Here is a 25,361-nt window from a genome sequence, read left to right as displayed (position 1 = left end):
TGGAGAATAGCCAATGTTGTTCCTTGTTTAAGAAGGGAAGCCAGGATAATCCAGGAAATTATAGGCCGGTGAGCCTTACGTCAGTGGTAGGGAAATTATTAGAGAGGATTCTTCGGGACAGGATTTACTCCCATTTGGAAACAAATGGACTTATTGGCAAGAGGCAGCATGGTTTTGTGAAGGGGAGGTCGTGTCTCACCAATTTGATTGTGTTTTTCGAGTAAGTGACGAAGATGATTGATAAATTAAGGGCAGTGGATGTTATCTATATGGACTTCAGTAAAGCCTTTGACAAGGTGCCTCATGGCAGACTGATACAAAAGGTGAATTCACACGGGATCAGAGGGGAGCTGGCAAGATGGATCCAGAACTGGCTCGGTCAGAGAAGACAGAGGGCAGTAGTGGAGGGGTGCTTTTTTGAATGGAGGGATATGACCAGTGGTGTTCCGCAGGGATCACTGCTGGGACATTTGCAGTTTGTAGTATATATAAATGATTTGGAGGAAAATGTAGCTGGTCTGATTAGTAAGTTTGCAGATGACACAAAGGTTAGTGGAGTTGCGGACAGTGATGAGGATTGTCAGAGGATACAGCAGGATATAGATCGGTTGGAGACTTGGGCGGAGAAATGGCAGATGGAGTTTAATCCAGACAAATGTGAGGTAATGCATTTTGGAAGGTCTAATGCAGGTGGGAGGTATACAGTAAATGTCAGAACCATTAGGAGTTTTGACAGGCAGAGAGATCTGGGCGTACATGTCCACTGGTCACTAAAAGTGGCAACGCAGGTGGATAACGTATTCGAGAAGGCATACGGCATGCTTTACTTCATCGGTCAGGGCATAGAGTATAAAAATTGGCAAGTCATGCTGCAGCTGTACAGAACTTTTGTTAAGCCACACTTGGAATATTGCGTGCAATTCTGGTCGCCACACTACCGGAAGGACGTGGAGGCTTTGGAGAGTGTACAGAAGAGGTTTGCCAGGATGTTGCCTGGTCTGGAGGGCATTAGCTATGAGCAGAGGTTGGACAAATTCGGATTGTTTTCACTGGAACGACAGAGGTGGAGGGGCGACATGATAGAGGTTTATAAAGTTATAAGCTGCATGGACAGAGTGGATAGTCAGAAGCTTTTTCCCAGGGTGGAAGATTAAGTTACTTAGGGACATAGGTTTAAGGTGAGAGGGGCAAATTTTAGAGGGCATGTGAGAGGCAAGTTCTTTAAACAGAGGGTGGTGAGTGCCTGGAACTTGTTGGCGGGAGAGGTGGTGGAAGCAGGTACCATGGAGACGTTTAAGAGGCAGCTTGACAAATAAATGAATCGGATGGGAATAGAGTGATAGGACCCCAGAAGTGTAGAAGGTTTTAGTTTAGGCAGGCATCAAGATCTGCGCAGCCTTGGAGGGCCGAATGGCCTGTTCCTGTGCTGTAAATTTCTTTGTTCGAACATTATTCCCCTGTGCATTGATTATCATGCCCTGTCTTGTAATTAACAGCAATGTTATTCCCTTTTAATTATCATATCCTATTTTATAATTGAAAGTGACATTATACCATTGCATTGTTTGCCATTTCTATTTTATAATTAACAGTGCCATTTTCCCCTGTGTATTGACTATCATGTTCTGTTTTATAATTAACAGTAACATTATTCCCCTGCGTTTTGACTATCATGTCCTGTGTTATAATTAACAGTAACATTATTCCCCTGTGTATTGACTATCATGTCCTGTTTTATAATTAACAGTAACATTATTCCCCTGCGTTTTGACTATCATGTCCTGTGTTATAATTAACAGTAACATTATTCCCCTGTATATTGAGTATCATGTCCTGTTTTATAATTAACAGTAACATTATTCCCCTGTGTGTTGATTATCACGTCCTGTTTTATAATTAACAGTAACATTATTCCCCTGTGTATTGACTATCATGTCCTGTTTTATAATTAGCAGTAACATTATTCCCCTGTGTATTGATTATCATGTCCTGTTTTATAATTCACTGTAACATTATGCCCCTGTGTATTGATTGTCATGTCCTTTTTATAATTAACAGTAACATTATTCCCCTGCGTATTGACTATCATGTCCTGTTTTATAATTAACAGTAACATTATTCCCCTGTGTGTTGATTATCATGTCTTGTTTTATAATTAACAGTGACATTATTCCCCTGTGAGTTGATTATCATTTCCTGTTTTATAATTCACTGTAACATTATTCCCCTGTGTATTGACTATCATTTCCTGTTATATAATTAACAGTAACATTATTCCCCTGCGTTTTGACGATCATGTCCCGTTTTATAATTTACTGTAATATTATTACCCTGTGTGTTGATTATCATGTCTTGTTTTATAACTCACAGTAACATTATTCCCCTGTGTATTGACTATCATGCCCTGTTTTATAATTCACTGTAACATTATTCCCCTGTGTGTTGATTATCATGTACTGTTTTATAATTAACAGTAACATTATTCCCCTGTGTATTGATTATCATCCCCTATTTTATAATTCACTGTTACATTATTCCCCTGTGTATTGATTGTCATGTCCTTTTTATAATTAACAGTAACATTATTCCCCTGCGTATTGACGATCATGTCCTGTTTTATAATTAACAGTAACATTATTCCTCTGTGTATTGATTATCATGCGTTGATTTATAATTTACAGTGACATTATTCCCCTGCGATCTGATTACCATGTCCTGTTTTATAATTAACAGCAACTTTATTCCCTTTTAATGACCATATCCTGTGTTGCAATTGACAGTAACATTATCCCCCTCCCACTCCGAATTGATTGCCATTTCCTGTTTTATAATTAACAGTAACATTATTCCCCCTTGTGTATATTGCATTATCCTTTTTTTACAATTAACAGTAACATTATTCCCCTGTGCATTGATTATCGAGTTCTGTTTTATAATTATCAGCAATATCAGTCCCCTGTTTTTATCATGTCCTGTTTTGTAATTAACAGTATCATTATTCCCCCGTGCATTGAATAACATGTACAATTTTATAATTACCAGTAATGTTATTTCCTTGTGTATTGTTCGTCTTGCCCTGGTTTGTAATTAACATTAGCATTATTCCCCTGTGCATTGATTGCCATGTTTTGTTTTAGAATTCACTGTACCATTATTTCCATGTGATCTAATTACCATGACCTGTTTTGTAATTACCAGCAATGTTATTCCCTTTTAATGATCATGCCCTGCTTTAAAATTGACAGCAACATTATCCACCCCCCTTGCATTGATTGCCATGTACTGTTTTATAATTAACAGTACCATTTTTTCCACTGTGTATTCATTTTCTTGATTTGATATATAATTAACAGTAACATTATTCCCACGTGTACTCTTATCATGTCCTGTTTTATGATTAAGAGGAATATTCTTCCCCTGTTTTGCGATTATCATGTCCTGTTTTATAACTAAGAGTAACATCATTCCCCTGTGCATAGATATTCATGTCCTGTTTTATCACTAAGAGGAGCATCATTTTCTGTGCATTGATTGCCATGCCCTGTGCTATACTTAACTGTAACGTTAATCGCCTGTGCAATGATTATCAATTCCTGTTTTATAATTAACAACAATATTATTTCCCTGTGTAATATCATGTCTTGTTTTATAATTAACAGTGACATTATTCCCCTGTGTATTGATTATCATGTCCTACTTTATAAATATCAGTAACGTTATTGCCCTCTGTATTGTTCTTCATGTCCTATTTAACTATTAACTGCCACATTATTTCCATTGATCTCATCTCCAATTCATGTTAAATTGATTCCCCTGTGTATTTTTGCAAAGCCCATTATGAGAATGAACTATAATAATCTAACTTCTAGTTATCAAGCCAATTTAACCATTTACAGAGACGTCAATATTGTGTGCAAATTAATATTATAGAATCAAGACTGTTAATATTCTGTGTATTTGTCACATTGAATTGAATAATTTATTGTAAATTTAATACTGAGTGTATTCGTAACCAAACACAGCTTAACAATCAGCAATAATGTCATTCTCCTGTGTACTGTTTATGATATCCAATTAGCAAATATTTGTAAATGTATTCCACTATATATTGACTATCAAGCTCAATCCATTATTTAATTGTAATTTCATTCCCCTGTGAATTTGGTTCTTATGGCCAACGTAACACATAACTCTTAACAATATTCCCATGCGTATTGTTGTGAAGTCCAATTCAGCAATTACATGTGCGTTTATTCCTCTATGTATTGTTATCAAACCCAATAAAACAATTGACGTCAAATATTAATACATTGTTTTAGTTATCAAGGTAAATAGAAAAATTAAGTGCAAGCTTATGCCACGTGTTTTATTTACCAGGCTCAATTTCACAGTTAATTGTAACATTCTTCTTCTGTACCTTGTTTCTTATGTCTGCAATTTAGTTCAACATTATTTCCCGGTGTTCTGGCCGAAATATTAGCAAAAAGTGTAGGCGTAAAACCAGTGCATAAGCTGTCAATGTCAAAATCAATTTAATGTACCCCCTGTATTCTGCTTTATTTATTAGGTGAAAATTAACAACTTACTGATCTTTAGTCTCCTGTATATTAGATATCATCATTGATTTAACAATTAGCTGCATACTAATTTCCCAATGTATTGGTTATCATCACCAATGTAACAATTAGCTCTTACTTTATTCCCCAGCGTATTGACAAAGTCCAAGATAACAAATATTACAAAGTGCAAAGCCTTTGCATTAGCGATAAAAGCCAAAATAGCAAATAAAATAAACATTTCCCATCATGAAATATGTACCTTGTGCAATTTTTCATTTTAATGTATCTTTATTACCCTTTGAGTTAGGTATCATATCCAATTCAATACTTAACTTTAATATTATTCCTCTCCATACTGGTGATCGTGTCTGGCTTACCAATTAACTACAATGTTATTCACCTATATATTGTTTTTATGTCCAATTTAACAACTAACTGTAGCTCTATTCCACAATGCGTTATTTATCATACCCAAGTGACTGTCAACTGTTAAGTTCTGGACCTATGTATTGTTTATCAAGCTCAATTTGTGAACTAAATGTATTCCCATGTTTATTGATTATCAAGCCGAATATAACAATTTACTGTGGTCTGAAACCACATATTTAATCATCCAGGTTAAACAATGGTGGTTAACTTCATGAGTAGTGTATATTTTTTATAGGTAATTTACTAATTAACTGTACCTTCATTCACATCTGAATTGGTTATTCGAAACAAGTTGGCAATCAAGCGTAATTTTATTTCCCCATGCACTGCTTATTAAGTCAAATTTAAAAAAATGCAGATACTCCCTTGTGTATTGTTATTTGGTGAAATGTAACAATTAACTGTAAAGTTAACCCCCCCTGTATTATCTATCAATGTCAATGTAACAATTAACCACATTTGTTTTTGCCAAGTACATTGTTTAGCACTTAATCACTTAATTTGATAGTGTATTGGTTATTATCTCTGTTTTAAATGTTTTCGTCAGTACAATTGTCAAATTAAAGAAAATGCGGTAACTTTATTATCCTGTGCATTGTTATGAATTCAAAAATTAAATTTAATTGTTACTTAAACCACTGTGTATCAGCTACCAAGGTAAAACGTACACTTAAATGCATCTCTTTATATGGCACATTATTTATCAGGTGCAAGGTAGCAATTAACCACAAATTATTTCCATTGTGTTTTGCTTCTCAGGTTCATTAAAAAAATACTGAAACTTTATTCCAATGTAAATTATCAAACCCAATATAACAAATAACTGTAAATGGAAGAGCTTTGCAGAAGTCAGTAAGTCCAAAATTGCAAATGAATGCCACAGTTTGCCTAATACAATGTTTATCGGTTGCAATTTAACTTTTCATTCTATCTTTGTTCCAATGTGTATTGAATATCACGTCCAATGTAACATTGACCTATAAATTAGCACCGTGTACTGTTTATCATGCTGATCTTAACAAGTAACTGCGACATAACCTGCGACCTGCGCATTGGTTATCTTCTCCAATTTAACAATTAACCGCAGCTTAATTCCCCCCATACATTGGTAATCATGTTCATGTAACAGACCGCAGTACCTTCTTTTCCCTATGCACGATAAAGCTCAATTTTCTAATTATTTGTAAATTGATGGCCAATTGTATTAACTGTCAGGTCGAATTGAACAATTAACTGCAACTTAATTAGCCCATATCCAATTAAATAAAAAACTTTAAGTTTATTCCGCTGTATTGTTTACAAGCCAAGTAGAGTAATTAACTGTAAATTTAAACAAGGTGTATTTGCTGCCAAGGCAAATCTAAGAATTAAATGCACCACTTTAGCTGGTGCATTGTTTGTCATGTGCAAGGTAACAATTAGTTTTAACTATATTCCTTTGTCTATTGGTTATTTTGTCCATTTGGGGCGTTCATTGCCACTGCATTATCCTTTGTATTTGTTAACAATCCAAATTTAACAATTAACAATTCCCCTGTGCATGAACTCTCATGTCCTCTTTAAAAGCTAACCACAACTTTATTCCACTTTGTATTCATTATCAAGCTCAATTTTAGTAATTTACTGTAACTTTATTCCCGTGTGGAGTGGTTGTCACTTCCAATTGAAAAATGGCCAGCAAATGTATTTCCTAGCACATCGTTTATCATTTACAATTTTAAGATTATATGTAACTTTATTTCCCTGTGCATTGTCATATCCAATATATTGAATAACGTTAATTTAAGCACTGTAAACTAGTTCATAAGGCCTACAGGAAAATAAATAAATAAATGCGAAGTTAAAGCTAGTGCACTATTTATCAGGTGAAATTTAATCATTTACAGTAACTTGATTCATCTGTGTATTGGTTACCAATCACCATTCATTAATTAACTGTAACTTTATTCACAGTGGATTTGCTGGCGTGTCTAATTTAACAATAACCTATATTTATTGCACTGATTTCAAGCTCAATATAGAGCAATAAATTGTAAATTTAAATGCTGTGCATTGGTTATCAAGGTCAACATAGCAATTAAAAGCAAGATTTTACACAGTACATTATGCATCAGGGCCAAATTACCAGTGAACTGCATCTTTATTTATTTATTTATTTGCCTTAGTTCTCATGTCCATTTTAGCAATTATCTCTAACTTTATTCCAATGTGTCCAGCTTACTATGCCCAATTGTAGAATTCACAGTAATGTTGTTCCCCTGTGCCTTTGTTATCAAGTCCAATATAGTTATTAACTGCAAATATATTCCCTGTCTATTATTATAAATCCTAACATAACAGTTAGCTATGAATTTCAGCACCTTGGGTTGAATCTTATTCAACTGTCAACGCCGGGTTCCCTGGCGGGGTAGGGGGGGCTGGGGGTGGGGTATTGGTGGTTGGGGGCGGGGGTGTGCAGAAGATTGCAGTGGCTGTGCACACCTCCCAGGCCGACAACAGGAATGTTGGGCCTGATCGTCCCGGCAGTGGCGGGAATCTGTGGCATCACCTCACCACTGAGCAATGGGACCTGACTTCAAATATTTAAATAACTTCCAATTCAATAGTTCACGCTCTTACCGGCTGTTCGGGATCTTCCATGTGATGGGTGGCACTCACGCACCTTTACATTCCCATGCAGGAAAAGCTGGTGCCACCAACGTGGGGAAAGGGGGTACTTAGGATTTTTTGTATGATCGCAGGTGTGATGCGGTGAACGTTGCATTCGTAGTGTAGTGGGAGGGGAGGGGGTGTCCTCTGCAATTTGTTCAGTTGCGGGGAGAAGAGGGTAATCTGCATGTGTTTTTCGGGGTAAGGTTCAACTCTGCGTTCTCTGTGCAAGTTGGGTAGCCTTTTACAAATGGCACCAGTGCCTGTGCAGAGACAGCTAACGCCGTTTGGTTTGTCGCAGAGTCCGCCTCACGAGGTGATGGGTGGGCGGCCATTCCGGCATGTTTAAATGAACTTCCGTGTTGAAGATTACAGCAGCATGGCGGCGCGTGGCCCGTGCGTGTGGGCTGCCTTTTTTTTTGTAGGCTGCGTTCCCAGCGGTGGGGAAAGAAAATTCATGTCCATGTATTATTTACCAAGATCAATATAACAATAAAATATATCACCACCCGATGCTGCATTTATGACGTGCAAGAGAATACTTAACTGTAACTTTATTCCTGGTGCATTGGATAACAGGTTCAATTAAAAATTAACTTTAGAATTGTTCCACTCTGTAATGGCGAAGAAGACAGATGTAACAAGCAACTATATCTTTATAGCTGGTGTATTGAATGTAATGTAAAATTTAACAATTATTCCCTTGTGCAGTCATTATTAATTCAGATTTAACAGCTATCTGTAATATTGTAGCCCATGAACACATCATCAAGAGCAAGTTAGCAATTAACTAATTGCATTATTCAGCATACACATGGCGCTGAATTTTTTTGGGCCCCTGAGATTGGTTTAGAGGTGGATGTGTTTATAGAATTTCGATGGGAGGTTGGTGGGGTGGGAAGGGTGTGGAGGCGGGTTGCGGGGGTTAGGCCCGCAACCGCCCTATTGCAACTTATTATTTTTGGAGGAACGATAGGCTGAATACAGCCTTCCAGTCCAGAGGGCACAGGGAATTGACCAGCAGCAGTCAGGGCCTCTGCCACACGGGGAGCTCACCAGGAAATCGAGGTGGTCTCCCGGCGGGCTTTGGATCACCTCCTCCTTGAGGAATTTGTGGCCCATGGAAGGTTCGTGGCACCAAACGAAACACTTCACTGTATACCCTCACCCTGTAGTCAATGCCCACCCTCCGTCCTCCCATTGCTGAGTCAAACCATATTGGACTTGGCAACACTCCTTCACTGACCTGAGCTCTGGGCCTGGGTGCCTGGCGTCTGCAGTACCGGCAGTGGCCACCGCTTGCGATGGGGCTGTCAACAATACTGAGCAGCTTGCCCTGTGATTGGATGGTAACTCTTCAAGGCAGGATCCCATTCTTCAAAGGGACAGGGATCCAGGCACTGGACTGCTAACTGAGTTAGGGACATACCATTGCTCCGCTGCGTCTCCAGCTGGCCAGAGCGGGATTCTGCCCGCTTTTTTGAGACAACGCTGGAACCCCTGCTGTGGGCCTAAAATTCAGCACATTATATTCAATTGAAAGGTCATTAAAATTAATGATCATCAAGCCCATTTTTAACAATTAACTACGTCTTTATTCACCAGTTTTTCTCAGCAGCATATTGGTTATTATTTCCAATTGATCAATTAACTGCAGTATTTCCCTGTGTATTGGTTATCAAGCCCAATTTATCAGTTAACGGTACATGTGAATTTAGACATTGCAGCACTTTAGGTGACACGCCTCCCTGCGAGTGGATCTCTAACAGAGCAAGACTACACCTTCTTCTGGCAGGGTAGGGATCCTGAAGAACGAAGACAGCATGGAGTGGGCTTCGCCATTCGAAACTCCTTGCTCAGCATGATAGAGCCTCCCTCAAATGGCTTAGAATGCATACTGTCCATCCGACTGCTCACCGCCTCTGGTCCAGTACACCTACTCAGCATCTAAGCTCCAACACGCTGGCCCCACCTGAAGCTAAAGACCAGTTCTCGGAGGAAGTCCATAATATCATTAGCAGCATCCCCAATACCGAACATCTGTTCCTTCAAGGGGACTTTAATGCCAGGGTTGGGGCAGACCATGACACATGGCCCTCTTGCCTTGGACGCTATTGTCCTGGAAAGATGAATGAGAATGGACAGAGACAACTTGAGTTGTGTACCTAGCATAACCTCTGCATCAGCAACTCGTTCTTTCACACTAAAACCTGTCACCAGGTTTCATGGAGGCACCCAAGATCACGTCGTTGGCACCAGCTGGACCTCATCATCACAAGACGAACCTCCTTAAAAAGTGTTCAAGTAACACGCAGCTTCCACAGTGCAGACTGCGACACCGACCACTCCCTGGTGTGCAGCAAGGTTAGACTCAAACCAAAGAAGCTGGATCACTCCAAGCAGAAGGGCCACCCGCACATCAACACGAGCAGAATTTCTTATCCACAGCTGTTACAAAAAATTCTAAATTCACTTGTAAAAGCCCTTCAAAACACTCCCACAGGGGATGCTGAGACCAAGTGGGCCCACATCAGAGACGCCATCTATGAGTCAGCTTTGACCACCCATGGCAAAGGTGTGAAGAGAAATGCAGACTGGTTTCAATCTAATTTTGAAGAGCTGGAACCTGGGATAGCCGCTAAGCTCATTGCACTGTTGAACTACAAGAAAGCCCCCAGCGAGTTAACATGCATAGCACTTAAAGCAGCCAGAAGCACGACACAAAGAACAGCCAGACGCTGCGCAAACGACTACTGGCAACACCTATGCAGTCATATTCAGCTGGCCTCAGACACCGGAAACATCAGAGGAATGTATGATGGCATTAAGCGAGCTTTTGGGCCAACCATCAAGAAGATCCCCCGCCCCCCCCCCCCTCAAATTTAAATCAGGGGACACAATCACTGTCCAATGCAAGCAAATGGACCGCTGGGTTGAGCACTACCTGGAACTGTACTCCAGGGAGAATGTTATCACTGAGACCGCCTTCAATGCAGCTCAGCCTCCACCAGTCATGGATGAGCTGGACGTACAGCCAACAAAATCGGAACTCAGTGATGCCACTGATTCTCTAGCCAGCGGAAAGTCCCCTGGGAAGGATGCATTACCGCTGAAATAATCAAGAGTGCCAAGCCTGCTATACTCTCAGCACTCCATGAACTGCTTTGCCTGTGCTGGGACGAGGTAGCAGTACCTCAGGACATGCGCGATGCCAATATCATCACCCTCTATAAAAACAAAGGGGAACACGGTGAGTGCAACAACTACCGTGGAATCTCACTGCTCAGCATTGTGGAGAAAGTCTTTGCTCGAGTCGCTTTAAACAGGCTCCAGAAGCTGGCCGAGTGCGTCTACCCTGAGGCACAGTGTAGTTTTCGTGTGGAGTGATCGACCATTGACATGCTGTTCTCCCTTCATCAGATACAGGAGAAATGCCACGAACAACAGATACCCCTCTCCGTTGCTTTCATTGATCTCACCAAAGCCTTTGACCTCGTCAGCAGACGTGGTCTCTTCAGACTACTAGAAAAGATCGGATGTCCACCAAAGCGACTAAGTATCATCACCTTATTCCATGACAATATGAATGTCACAATTCAGCATCGTGGCACCTCTTCAGACCCCTTTCCTATCCTGAGTGGCGTGAAACGGCTGTGTTCTCACACCCACACTGTTTGGGATTTTCTTCTCCCTGCTGCCCTCACATGCGTTCAAGTGTTCAGAAGAAGGAATTTTCCTTCACACAAGATCAGGGGGCAGGTTGTTCAACCTTGCCCGTCTAAGACCGAAGACCAAAGTACGGAAAGTCCTCATCAGGGAACTCCTCTTTGCTGACGATGCTGCTTTAACATCTCACACTGAAGAGTGTCTGCAAAGTCTCATCGACAGGTTTGCGGCTGCCTGCAACGAATTTGGCCGAACCATCAGCCTCAAGAAAACAGACAACATGGCACAGGACGTCAGAAATGCTCCATCCATCAATATGGGCGACCACGCTCTGGAATTGGTTCAGGAGTTCACCTACCTAGGCTCAACTATCACCAGTAACCTGTCTCTCGATGCAGAAATCAACAAGCGCATGGGAAAGGCTTCCACTGCTATGTCCAGACTGGCCAAGAGAGTGTGGGAAAATGGCGAACTGACACAGAACACAAATGTCCGAGTGTATCAAGCCTGTGTCCTCAGTACCTTGCTCTATGGCAGCGAGGCCTGGACAACGTATGCCAGCCAAGAGCGATGTCTTAATTCATTCCATCTTTGCTGTCTCCGGAGAATCCCTGGCATCAGATGGCAGGACCGTATCTCCAACACAGAAGTCCTCGAGGTTGCCAACATCCCCAGCTTATACACACCACTGAGTCAGTGGCGCTTGAGATGGCTTGGCCATGTGAGCCGCATGGAAGGTGGCAGGATCCCCAATGACACATTGTACAGCGAGCTCACCACGGGTATCAGACCCACCGGCCATCCATGGCTCCGCGTTAAAGACGTCTGCAAACGCGACATGAAGTCCTATGACATTGATCACAAGTCAAGGAGTCAGTTGCCAGCGTTCGCCAGAGCTGGCGGGCAGCCATAAAGGCGGGGCTAAAGTAAGGCGAGTCGAAGAGACTTAGTAATTGGCAGGAAAAAAGACAGAGGTGCAAGGGGAGAGCCAACTGTGCAACATCCCCGACAAACAAATTTTTCTGCAGCACTTGTGGAAGAGTCTGTCACTCTAGAATTGGCCTTTATAGTCACTCCAGGTGCTGCTCCACAAACCACTGACCACCTCCAGGCGCTTACCCATTGTCTCCCGTGACAAGGAGGCCAATGAAGAAGAAGAAGAAGAAGGTACATGTGACTGCCTTGTATTTGTTATCACGCCCAATATATATAAAAAGAATCAATGAACCAGCAAAAATAAAACATGAAATAAAAATACAAGGGTAGCAGAAGTTCTGATCTCAGATTATCGAACTGAATATTGAATTCAGAAGGCTGCAAAGTGATCATTTGCAAGATGAGGTGCTGCTGTTTGAGCTTACGTTGAGCTACATTGGAACACAGTAGCACGACAAAGACAGAAATGTCTCACTGGGAGTAAGGTGGAGATTTGAAACGTCATGCAACAGGAAACTTGGTGGTACTCTTGCAGACTGAACATATGGTTTCATCAAGGTGATCACCCAGTCTGTATTTAGTCTCCAGAAGACGAGGAGACCACATCATGAGCAATAATTACTATATACTAAGCTGACGCAGGAGCGTCTCAGTGACTGAGGCAGATGAGACTTGAGCCAGAGCCGGGCACAGTGAGTGACCCGGGTTAATCCGACACTGACGGCAAAAGGTGGTAGTAGTTTGGAACGTGTCATCTGCACAAGCACATTGATGAAAAATCAATTGTCATTTTTAAATCGAACATTGATCACACCAAATTCCTTTTGAAAATTGAAATATTCTTCTTTCGCTCTCTGTCCGTGAGTCACTCTGTTTCTCTGTTTTTGTGTGTTTCTCTGTGTGTGTGTCTATCCCTGTTTCTCTCTCCTCTCTCAGACCCTTTGTAAAACTCCACATACATCAGTTTGCCATTTGAAGTCAGCTGCTTCTGGTTCCACTGCATCTGCAAAGGTTGCACTTCCTTATGCAAGCTGGTAGGAAACCTGTATTCCACAGTTGGCTCCAATGTTTCTGTGAAAATGTAGATGTTGTGCGTGTCCAGTTTTTTTTTCGTGAGCTGTCCCTTGAAATTTTTGAAGAATCTTTGAAGACGTGTGCTATTTATGTTGGAACAGGATCTTCGGGGACCTTTGAGGCTGCTTCACGCAGATTTTCAGGAACATTGACCAACATTCTCCATCCCAATCTCTACCTCATTCTCTCTGGTACTCTCTCCCCATTGCTGTCCTTCCCTGTCTCCGTTACTCTCCATATCTATCCCTGTCTTTCTCACTGTTACTCTCTCCATCTGGATGGAGAAGGAGAAACAAAGGCATATATAGAAGCAGATTTACTCTGTATCTAACCCCACACTATACCTGCCCTTAGTTCTAGATTCATTCACAAGGGGAACATCCTGCCAGCATCCGCCCTGTAAAGCCCCCTCAGAATCTTGTATGTTTCAATAAGATCACCTCTCATTCTACTAAACTCCAATGTGTATAAGCCCAACCTGTTCCACCATTCCTCAAAGATAACCCCTTCATCCCAGGAATCAGCCCAGTGAACCTTCTCTGAACTGATTCCAATGCATCCAGGCCTGGTCATTTATCCACTTTCAAAGCTGCCAAACACCTTAATATTTCCACTCTCACTCTGTTTAATCCCATCCAATATTTTACACTCCTCCTCTTTAACTACTATGTCTGCATCTTTCCCCCTCTTTTATAAACTCAGACACAAAGTATTCATGAAGAACCATGCCCACATCATCCACCTCCACAGGTCGCAAGAAGGAGGAGAGGCAATCTATTTTAAAGGATACAGTTATAAAGGGGCTAACGTTACATGCCTTTTCCTTGGCTCTAATATAATCCTTGATTTCTATTGTCAGCAACGGTTGGAACAATTTCCTGAGGTTCTGTCAAGGTCTTCTCACATTCTTTATCTCTGTCTCTCTCTGTCTCAGACAGATGGCGGAAAAAAAATGATGTGCTTTGTTCAGTTACATTTGATGTCAATGTTTCCCCAGGATGTTGATGCTGGGGGATTCAGCGATGGGATAATACTTTGAATGTCAAGGGGAGGTGGTTGGATTCTCTCTTGTTGCAGATGGTCATTGTCTGGCACTTGGGTGACGTGAATGTTCCTTGCCACTGGTCAGCCCAAGCCTGAATGTAGTTCGGGTCTTGGTACATGGGGATCTGGATTGCTTCATTATCGGAGGCAAAATAATATGGTTGCTGGAAATCTGGAAAGCATCGAGCTGAATCACTAACTCTGTTTCTCTCTCCACAGGTGCTGTTTGCCCTGCTCAGTATATCCAGCATTTTCTGCTGGGATCTCAGCTGAAGATGGTTGGGCTCAGGACACTACCCTGATAAACTCCTGCAGTGAAGGCCTGGGACTGAGATGATTGACTTCCAACAACTTCAACCATCTTCCTTTGTGCTCAGTATGATTCCAACCATTGGAGAGCTTTCCCCGATTCCCACAAACTTCAATTTTACTCGGGTTCCTCAATGCCACACTCAGACAAACGCTGCCTTGATGTTATCGTCAATCTCTCTTCCCAGACAGGAGTGAATCATTCCCATGGACCCATTGTGTACTGAAAATGCTCTGCTTCCTCACAGCCTGATACAGGACTGTACACAGCTGATTAACGTAGCCCATCAAACACTCTTAGAGCAGGTTCAGCACAGCTTCGGAACAGATTACAGTTCCTTTAACATTCTCTCTCTGTCTCTCCCTGCTGCTATCACTGACACTAGGAGAGAGATAGAGGGAGACAGGGTTATATATGAAGACAGAGAGAGGGTTGTAGTGAGGGACAAAGTTGGAGGGAGAGAAATTGTTGAGGTGGATGAAAAGGATAATGTAAGATATATTAGTTTGATGCAATCCTTCACTGCTGTGTACACAAACGTATTCGAGATAGGTATGGAGAGAAAAAACATCGGGAAAGGGAGAAATGTAGATGATGTTGGGCCCAGGTGGACACTTTGATGATCCAGAAGGAATAGCCTCCATTTTAAACAGCAGGTAAGCTTTTCCACTGTGGGAGTCATCACACCATCATGATATTTGTTGTGGAAATTTGGCTTATTGGTTAATTTTTAAACCTGTGATTGATAGATTCTTGTTAACCAAAGGTATTAAGAGATGAGGGGCAAAGGCAGGATTTTTGGTATAAGCTAGATTACAGATCAGCCATGTTCTCATTGAATGCTGGAACAGGGTTATAGGGTTAAATTGCATCGTCCTCTTCCTCTGTCCAACGACAAATATCCTCCTATCATTCTCTCTGTCTCGGTCTGTGTCTCTCTCTTTGTCTCTCTTTCTGCCTGCATAACTCTCTCTCCTCTCTCAAACATCTGTGGAAATCCACAAACATTAGGTAGCCATTTTAGGCTGGTTCTCGGTGGCCATTTTATGTTACCACAACACTGGGACATTTATTTTAGTGACGGACTCCACGCCAATGTAAGGGTAGTGCTTAAAATGTGACACAGACATGGGGACAGTGAGACACACTTTACGAGAAAGGAATCAATCTTTCCCTTGCACCCAATAATTTGCCCTCCTCTGTGATTTGGCTGGGTGGCCTGTAATTACTCAGTCTATTACTTTCTGCCTAGTGAATCAACCGTACAACATGTGCAGTCCTCCAATCCTCTGGCAGCACGACTGTAACCAGAGAGGAATGGAAAATAATGGTCAGAGCCTCTTCTGTTTCCTCCCTTGTGCCTTTTAACAGTCCGAGTCTGGTCAATTATCAAAGATGCTAAACCCTTTAATATTTCCTCTCTCACTGTTTATCCCATTCAATATTTCAAAGGGGGTTATTTAGATGGGGGTATTTTTACAGGGGGTATTTTAACAGGGGGGGTATTTGGCTGGGTGTCTGCTACGGGGGATGTTTGGTTGGGTTGACTTCTAACGTGGTGGGGGCGGTATTTAGATTAGATTAGATTCGAGATACAGCACTGAACCAACAGGCCCTTCAGCCCACCGAGTCTGTGCCGAACATCAACCACCCATTTATACTAATTCTACACCAATCCCATATTACTATCAAACATCCCCACCTGTCCCTATATTCCCTCCCACCTACCTATACTAGTGACAATTTATAATGGCCAATTTACCTATCAACCTGCTTTTGGCTTGTGGGAGGAAACCCGAGCACCCGGACAAAACCCACGCAGACACAGGGAGAACTTGCAAACTCCACACACGCAGTACCCGGAATTGAACCCGGGTCCCTGGAGCTGTGAGGCTGTGGTGCTAACCACTGCGCCACTGTGCCGTCCTATGATGGGTTGTCTTTTATCAGGGGGTATTTAGATGGGTTGTCTTTTAACGGGGAGTTATTCAAATGGGGGTCTTTTGACAGCTGGTATTTAGATGAGAGTCTGCTCCCGGGGGTTATTTAGAAGGGGGTCTGTTCCACGGGGGTATGTAGATGGGAGTCTGTTCCCGGGGGGGGGGGGGGTGGGTGTGGCGGGGTGGTGGTATTTAGATGTGTTGTCGTTTAACAGGGGGGTTATTTAGATGGGTTGTCATGTTTCGGGGGAGGGGATAATTTATTTAAATGATGGACTGTTCATAGTGAGGGTATTAGATGGGGGTCAGTTAACAGGGGATATCAGATAGGGGTCTGCAGACGAGGATTTGCTGTATTACTTTGTGTTGCTATATTAGTTTGAGTTGCTGTATTGGTTTGAGTTGCTTTATTAGTTTGAGTTGCTTTATTAGTTTGAGTTGCTGTATTAGTTTGAGTTGCTTTATTAGTTTGAGTTGCTTTATTAGATTGAGTTGCTGTATTAGTTTGAGCTGCTGTATTAGTTTGAGCTGCTTTATTAGTTTGAGTTGCTATATTAAGTTTGAGTTGCTGTATTGATTTGAGTTGCTTTATTAGTTTGAGTTGCTGTCTTAGTTTGAGTTGCTTTATTAGTTTGAGTTGCTTTATTAGTTCGAGTTATTGTATTAGTTTGAGATGCTACTTCAGTCAGAAGGGGTGCATCATTTGAGTGTCTGTCAAAGAGATGGCCTGTGAAGGGACAGATCACTTCACATAGAAAATGTATGCGAAAATGTATCATGTTTTGAATAGATATTACCTGATCCTCGCCGTAATTGGTGGTCCAGGCAATTGTCTAACACAATAGATGCTGGATAAATCTGTGTGTGAGATCGTTTCTGATTTTTCTATGTGACTAATAATGTTATATGATGATCCAAATTTCACCATTACACAGTCACCTGATCAGCGACATAATTTTGTTCAGTCAAATATTATGATTTATGTCTGTATTTTTATTGCACTGCCTCAAGGGTAAATAAAACTCTGTATGTAGCATTGGTTGGAGTAGATTTGTCGAATGGAGGGTCTCTTTCAGTTGGGGGCTCTATATCAGTCAGAGGAGCTGTGTCAGTTGAAGGGATTCTATTCATTGGATGTTGTTGTATCAGATTAGGCAGCTGTATCAGTTGAAGATTATGTATCGATTTCAGGGCCTGTATTGGTGTTAGGGGCTATATTATTTGGAGAGTCTATATTAGTTGCAGCAGCTGTATAATTTGACGTGTTTTGTTTGTTTAAAGATTTGCATTATTTTGCAGAGCTGCATTAGATTGCAGATATTGAATTTCAGATGCTGTATTAGTTGAATTCTGCAATGAATAATCACTTATAACCCAAGTTAATAACCAAACTGAATGTCCACTGTTAAAGAAGGCAGCCAAGTTCCAGAGCGCTGTTGAGCAACACTGAGAGAGTGACACACTGTCACATTTGGAGTTTAATTACTGAATGGTCACAAACGAGTGAAATATACCATTGTAACAGCATGAGAACTAGAATTGGGACTGATGGTGTTTGTAAACGCAACCTCATTGCTGGGAGAATGCAGCTACTAATTCTCATTAGTTAATTAATGAGATTAGAATTGTCCAGACTTTGGAGTTTCCAATTCAATCTTAGACATCACTATGTTCTAACACAACACTCACCTAACGTGTTGACGTAAAAAGTTTGCTCAGTTTCAAAAAAATGAGCAATGTTGCAACCTCAATATTCCTGGGGCCAACCCACAGGGTATAAATCACAGGCTCAAGGAACATAGCGCATCAGAGTTGAAAACAGAGAGGTTGTCTGCAGCAGGAAAGGACAGCTCACCTCACACAGAAAATGTATTTAACATTTAACACTATCAAGAAAACATATTATCTGATCCTTGCCATCATTAGCTTTCCTGGTAAGTGATTAAAGCCATTTAATTTTTTGTTAATATTTGTATGAGCTTGTTTCTTGTTTGAAAATATGACTGAAATAGTTAAACGCTGATCTAATGGTCACAGTTACAAACTGCCCAAAAGTGATATCATTTTCTGAAGACATATATCCTGCAATATATCAATGTTTATATTCCACAGCAGCAACGGACAATAAATCTCTGTTTGCAACTCACAAGCTGTTTGAATTATCAACTTTATGCATTAACTGGAGTCCGTTTAATCTTGAATCAGGCCTCACTGATGGGAACTCATGAGTGCAGGTAGTACTGAGAGTATCAGGCAATGAAAAATCACACTGCATGTGCGTTACTAACTACAGTGAAGCAACTGAGCCCAGTGACCATGTACTACTGGGAGTATCTGTCACTGTAGGATTCTACTGAATGTAGTAACCAATAAGAATGGAGCACCTGAACCCAGGGACCACATATTGCTTGTCATCCCTCTCACTGCAGAGCTGTGCTGATTGAACGCAGTTTGGGTGATTAGTTTGCTGAATGCCTGCAGTCCACAGGGGTGACCCGCACTCAGTGTCTCTTCAATTCTCCTTGCCACTCCCCGTTTTGACTTCTCGATCCTAGGCTCCTGCATCGCAATCAGGAACAGATCCATACTATTCACTTGGACATTTTATTGCCTGTTGGACACAACACTTTGGTGAGAATTTTCATACTATAATCGTTTCCTCCATTTTTCTGGATTGACCTGTGTAGTCATAGTGGATGGCTACATCAGAGTCAGTGGGTGTGGAGGAGTGGTTGGCCGGTGCTTGGGGGACACAGCCGGCAGGCTGGTCAACACCACTGGGGTAATAGGGTCATCGAACCATTTACGGCACAAAAAGAGTGCTTTCGGCCCATGTCAAGTCCATGCTAGCCAGTGACTGCCCACCATTTGCTGTCACATTTTGGGCCACTGGAACCTTCTCCTCTTTGCCAGATGTTCCATACTTCCCTCCCACTCTCTTAATCTGCTGTAACCATTTACACCTCCCTTTTCCAACCTCTGTATCTCTAATTGGCCCATTCTCTTTGCACCATCATCCCTTTTGTCATTGAATCATTCCTGCCCTCCACCGATCAGAGAACCTCCCCTTCATTGCTCCCTCCCTCGACACCCCATTGATCACTGGTTCCATCACTACTTTAAAAACTGTTAATCTCTAATATCTTCCAGTTCCAATGGAAGGCTCTCAGACTGAGACGTTAACTCTGCTTCTCTATCCACAGATATTACATGACCAACTGTCTTCTCAATTTACTCCTATTCGATCAGATTTTCAGCAGTTTTAGTATTTTGTTTTTGCTCCAATCATTTGGCCTGGATATTAGTACTGGGTGTGGGGATTACGTAAACACGGAGTGGAAGTCCAGGTTTCTCCCAACATGCTGTAAGGTTTGAAATCCACAGATTGTGTCGTTTAACCTTGAATGTTTTCCTAACCTGAACACAGCCTTTCTGATACGCCTGCCTTCCAGTCAAACGGAGATGACCCCAGGGCAGGTTCCAAGAGAAGGTGTGTCTTATTCCCGACACTGAGGGCCTCTGATGTGGGCGGGTCCGAGTCCCAATTCCAGGGATAGTCTCTGATCCATGTGGGGGAGTGGGGATGGGTGCACAATCCCGGGATGGGTGTTCCGGTACTGGAGAGAGTGTCTGATTCAGGCAGCGAAGCAGAGCACTGTCAATTCCCGGGATGGGTGCAGTGCAGTCTCGGGAAGAGAGTACGATGTGGGTCTGGGTGCTTTGTGTGCCAAGCTGCAAGAGTGTTCAAAGAACAAAGAACAAAGAACAAAGAAAATTACTGCACAGGAACAGGCCCTTCGGCCCTCCAAGCCTGCGCCGATCCAGATCCTCTATCTAAACATGTCACCTATTTTCTAAGGCTCTGTATCTCTTTTCTTCCTGCCCATTCATGTATCTGTCTAGATACATCTTAAAAGACGCTATCGTGCCCGCGTCTACCACCTCCGCTGGCAATGCGTTCCAGGCACCCACCATCCTCTGCGTAAAGAACTTTCCACGCATATCCCCCCTAAACTTTTCCCCTCTCACTTTGAACTCGTGACCCCTAGTAATTGAATCCCCCACTCTGTGAAAAAGATTCTTGCTATCCACCCTGTCTGTACCTCTCATGATTTTGTACACCTCAATCAGGTCCCCCATCAACCTCTGTCTTTCTAATGAAAATAATCCTAATCTACTCAACCTCTCTTCATAGCTAGCGCCCTCCATACCAGGCAACATCCTGGTGAACCTCCTCTGCACCCTCTCCAAAGCATCCACATCCTTTTGGTAATGTGGCGACCAGAACTGCACGCAATATTCCAAATGTGGCCCAGCCAAAGTCCTATACAACTGTAACATGACCTGCCAACCCTTGTACTCAATACCCCGTCCGATGAAGGAAAGCATGTCGTATGCCTTCTTGACCACGCTATTGACCTGCGTTGCCACCTTCAGGGAACAATGGACCTGAGCACCCTAATCTCTCTGCACATCAATTTTCCTCAGGACTTTTCCATTTACTGTTTAGTTCGCTCTTGAATTGGATCTTCCAAAATGCATCACCTCGCATTTGTCCTGATTGAACTCCATCTGCCATTTCTCTGCCCAACTCTCCAATCTATCCATATTCTGCTGTATTCTCAGACAGTCCCCTTCACTATCTGCAACTCCACCAATCTTAGTGTCGTCTGCAAACTTGCTAATCAGACCACCTAAACTTTCCTCCAAATTATTTATGTATATCACAAACAACAGTTGTCCCACCTCGGATCCCTGTGGAACACCACTGGTCACACGTCTCCATTTTGAGAAACTCCCTTCCACTGCTACTCTCTGTCTCCTGTTGCCCAGCCAGTTCTTTAGCCATCTAGCTAGTACACCCTGGACCCCATGCGACTTCACTTTCTCCATCAGCCTACCACGGGGAACCTTATCAAACGCCTTACTGAAGTCCATGTATATGACATCTACAGCCCTTCCCTCATCAATCAACTTTGTCACTTCCTCAAAAATTCTATTAACTTGGAAAGACATGACCCTCCCTGCACAAAACCATGTTGCCTATCACTGATAAGCCCATTTTCTTCCCAATGAAAATAGATCCTATCCCTCAGTATCTTCTCCAGCAACTTCCCTACCACTGACGTCAGGCTCACCGGTCTATAATTACCTGGATTTTCCCTGCTACCCTTCTTAAACAAGGGGACAACATTAGCAATCCTCCAGTCCTCTGGGACCTCACCCGTGTTTAAGGATTCGATCAAGGTTGGGGAACCGGGCATTACCTGATGTCGGATGTTGGGATGGGCCTGATTTGATCACCACATGAAGGTCTGATCGGGTGGGGTCGGTGATGTGTATTCCCTGGATGTCGGTGTTCCAATACTGGGGAGCTGTCTGATACAGAGATGTGTTGTTCCGATCCCAGGTGAGCATCTCATCCTGGGTCTGGGGTTATTTGCATGCGATTGGCTGACACTCTGATGGATGTTAAATTTGGGCAGCCAGCGGGAAGCACTCCTGCTCTTCCTGGCTCACTAGGTGTTCTGTAAAGTTTATTCTCTTCTCTCTGAACCTGTCCTCATCTTCCTCAGCTGCTGCTTTCCCGAGGTTTGGGAAATATGACGGGCCACATTAAAACCTGCAAACCAGGGTAAATCAGAGACTCATCCTCATTAATATAATGAAATTAGAAACCTGCCTCCTGGGAGCAGTTGGCTGTCAGCATCCTGTCCTGACTCCTTTACACTTGGTGAAATCTCTCACATTCACCCGTTTTTGTTGCCCTTACCTTCCAGGTCAGAAACGGAGACTGTTTGATCAATATTTTCCAGTCTCTTTTTCCTTCTCTCGCTTACAGTTAATATACTGGCGATTGTGATTCTGTCCCGGGGAAAGTGCGGACTCTCCACCTGCACCACTCGCTAACTAGTGGCCATGTCAGGAGTGGATCTGCTCGTTATCACTAATTTCATACTATGTTGGATCAATGTGTATTAATTCCCACCATCTTTCCTGAGCATCACTCCTGTGTGCAGGGCTATGGTGACCCTGAGTCACGCAGCCATCGACTGTTCTGTCTGGTTCACTGTCACTTTCTCCTTTGATCGATTTGTGGTCATTTGTAGCCAGAAGCTGAAAACTAAGTATTGCACCAATAAAACTGCGGCTGTGGTTCTAGGAACAACAAGTATTCTGTTCTCTTTAAAAATCATCCCCTACTACTTTACATTTCAACCTGTCTTTACAATCAACAATGTTCCATGGTCCTGTTATCCAAAGCCAAGCTATAATACTGAGCCCGGGTGGGTGGGATATGCCTGGTTTATAACAGTTTCAACCCCATTGCTACCATTTGCTTTAATTCTGTTTCTCAACGCCCTGACAGTCAGACACATTTTAGTGGCCAGTCGAGTCCGTAACGGACTCAGTGGTCAGATCAAGGGAGAGAATCACCGTGACCCAGAGATGGAGAGCAGAAGGAAGTCTGTGATTTTACTCTTCAGCATATCCGCCAACTTCATTCTTCTGTGGTTGACAACTGTCATATGTTTCTTCTATTATCCCATTGCTGGAATAAATCCCAATGACAATGAATCTTCATATATCTTTGTGCAAGTCGGATTTATGCTGAGGAATTTAAGTTGCTGCACAAACACGTTTATTTACGGAGTTACTCTGTCCAAATTCAGAGAGCAGGTTAAGAGTGCGGTGAAATATCCAGTTACATCAATTATTCAATTAATGAATAAACAAAACAACTGAGAGCAGCCCAGAGGCGTGTCCCAGAGATTTAATTCAATGAATGTCATATTTATACAGAGACATTCATCAACTGAATAAAATCAGGAATTGCTCGGGATCTGAAAATACTCCCTGTGTTGCGGGTGGGAACAGACACTCAGTTTAGGACAAGGCACTCATTCCGATTGACAGAGGAGTACTTACATGACAAAGATCCAGCAGTTAAGGAGCAAGAGGTGGTGGACCGGAAGGAAAAGGCCTGGATGAGTATTAAAAAACGCTAAAGAGCTGGGAACAACAGCCGAGTGGTGTCAGACTACTGGCGGACAGGATGTATACTGGCAGTGTGTGTCTCACACACCATGGAGCAGGAGACCAAGGGCAAGAAGTGATATTTGGAGGAACAGACATAAAGGCGAGGAGCTGGAGGAGAGTCAGAGTGCTCCTGCAGGACGGGAGGGGAGACAAGATCACAATCTCTCCTCCACATGAACTGATTCGATTCTCAGCTCCTCATATCTGCTCAGAAAGAAAGGTAAGTCTGTTCTTCCAAAAGAATAATGTGACAGATGCTGGAAGTTCCTGTTGCATCATTTTACTGCCTGTTTATTCTATTTTTGAAAAATCTTTATGGTGTCCATATCCTTCGATTGCACCTCGCAATCCCCACCATACAGGTCGAGTCGCTGCCAGTCTATCACTCTCCCTGCTGAAGTCAGAGGGTGGGGAAATGAGAGCGGTGGGCTCCATTCTGGACAAGCCCAGCAAAGGGTCTTGAGAAGGGAAACCTGGGTCGAGGTAGCAATGCCGTGATCAGCACAGGAGCCGACACCCCTGGTGTCACAGCTTGGTGACTGCTTGGATGGACAGGGTTGAGTCCCTTCTTGGTTACCATGTTAACTGTCTCCTCACCTTTGTTACTGTCCCTCTCTACTTCAAATCTACTGCTCATCACCCTTCACAGCAAAATACGGCTCTTGTCAGCTCTGCCCTTGCAAACTACCATCCCTTGTCAAACCTCCCTTTCCTCTCCAACGTCATTGAGCCTGTTTTCGCCTTCCAAAACTCTGCCTATATTTCGCATAACTCAATGGCTGAATCGCTCCAATCAGGTTCCCCCTCTGCCACAGTACAGGAACAATTCTTATCAAAGTCACAAATGACATCCTATGTGACTGTGACAAGGGTAACCTTTCCCTTCTCGTCCTTCTTAACCTGCCTGCAGCCATTGACACAGTTGGCCACACCATCCTCCTCCAGCACCTCTCCACTGCCGTCCAGCTGGGTGGGACTGCTCTCACCTCGTTCCATTCTTATCTGTATAATCGCAGCCAGAGAACCACTTGCAATGGCTTCACTTCCTGTTCCCACACCCTTACCTCTGGTATCCCCCTGGATCTATCCTGAGCTCCCTCTTATTTCTCATCTACATGCTGCCCCTCAGTCACATCATCCACAAACACAGCCTTTGGTTCCACAAGTATACTGATGACACCCAGTCTAACTCACCTCCACCCCTCTCGACTCTATGTAAATGTATCAGTCTGCTTGTCCAGCATCCAGTATTGAATGAGCAGAACTTTCCTTCAATTGTCTATTTGGAAAATTCAAGCCATTGACTTTGGTCGCACCAAAAAAGCTGTTCCCCCGCCATCAACTCCATTCCTCTCCTGTTCACAATCTTGGCTGCCTCTACCTCCAAAACATCACTCGACTCTGTCCCTGTTTCAGCTCATCTGCTGCTGAACCCCTCGTCCCTGTTTTTGTTAGCTCCAGGTATAACTGTTCTAACACACCACATTCCTCCCTCCAGAAACTTGAGGACATCCAACATTCTGCTTCCATGTGTCGTTACCCACGGAAAATCCCGTTTATATGTAACCACTGTGCTCGCAGACCTATGTTGGCTCCCATTCCAGCAATCTATGAATTTTAAAATTCTCATCCTCGCTTTCAAAATCCTCATGTCCCCACGCCTCCCTACCTCTGTAAACTCTTCCAGGCACTACAACCCTCCCTACCCCTTTA

The sequence above is a fragment of the Heterodontus francisci genome, chromosome 28, assembly GCF_036365525.1.
Source record: "Heterodontus francisci isolate sHetFra1 chromosome 28, sHetFra1.hap1, whole genome shotgun sequence".
NCBI classification, from domain to species: domain Eukaryota; kingdom Metazoa; phylum Chordata; class Chondrichthyes; order Heterodontiformes; family Heterodontidae; genus Heterodontus; species Heterodontus francisci.
The sequence above is the reverse complement of the archived record's forward strand: the minus strand, read 5'-3'. Positions refer to the sequence as shown.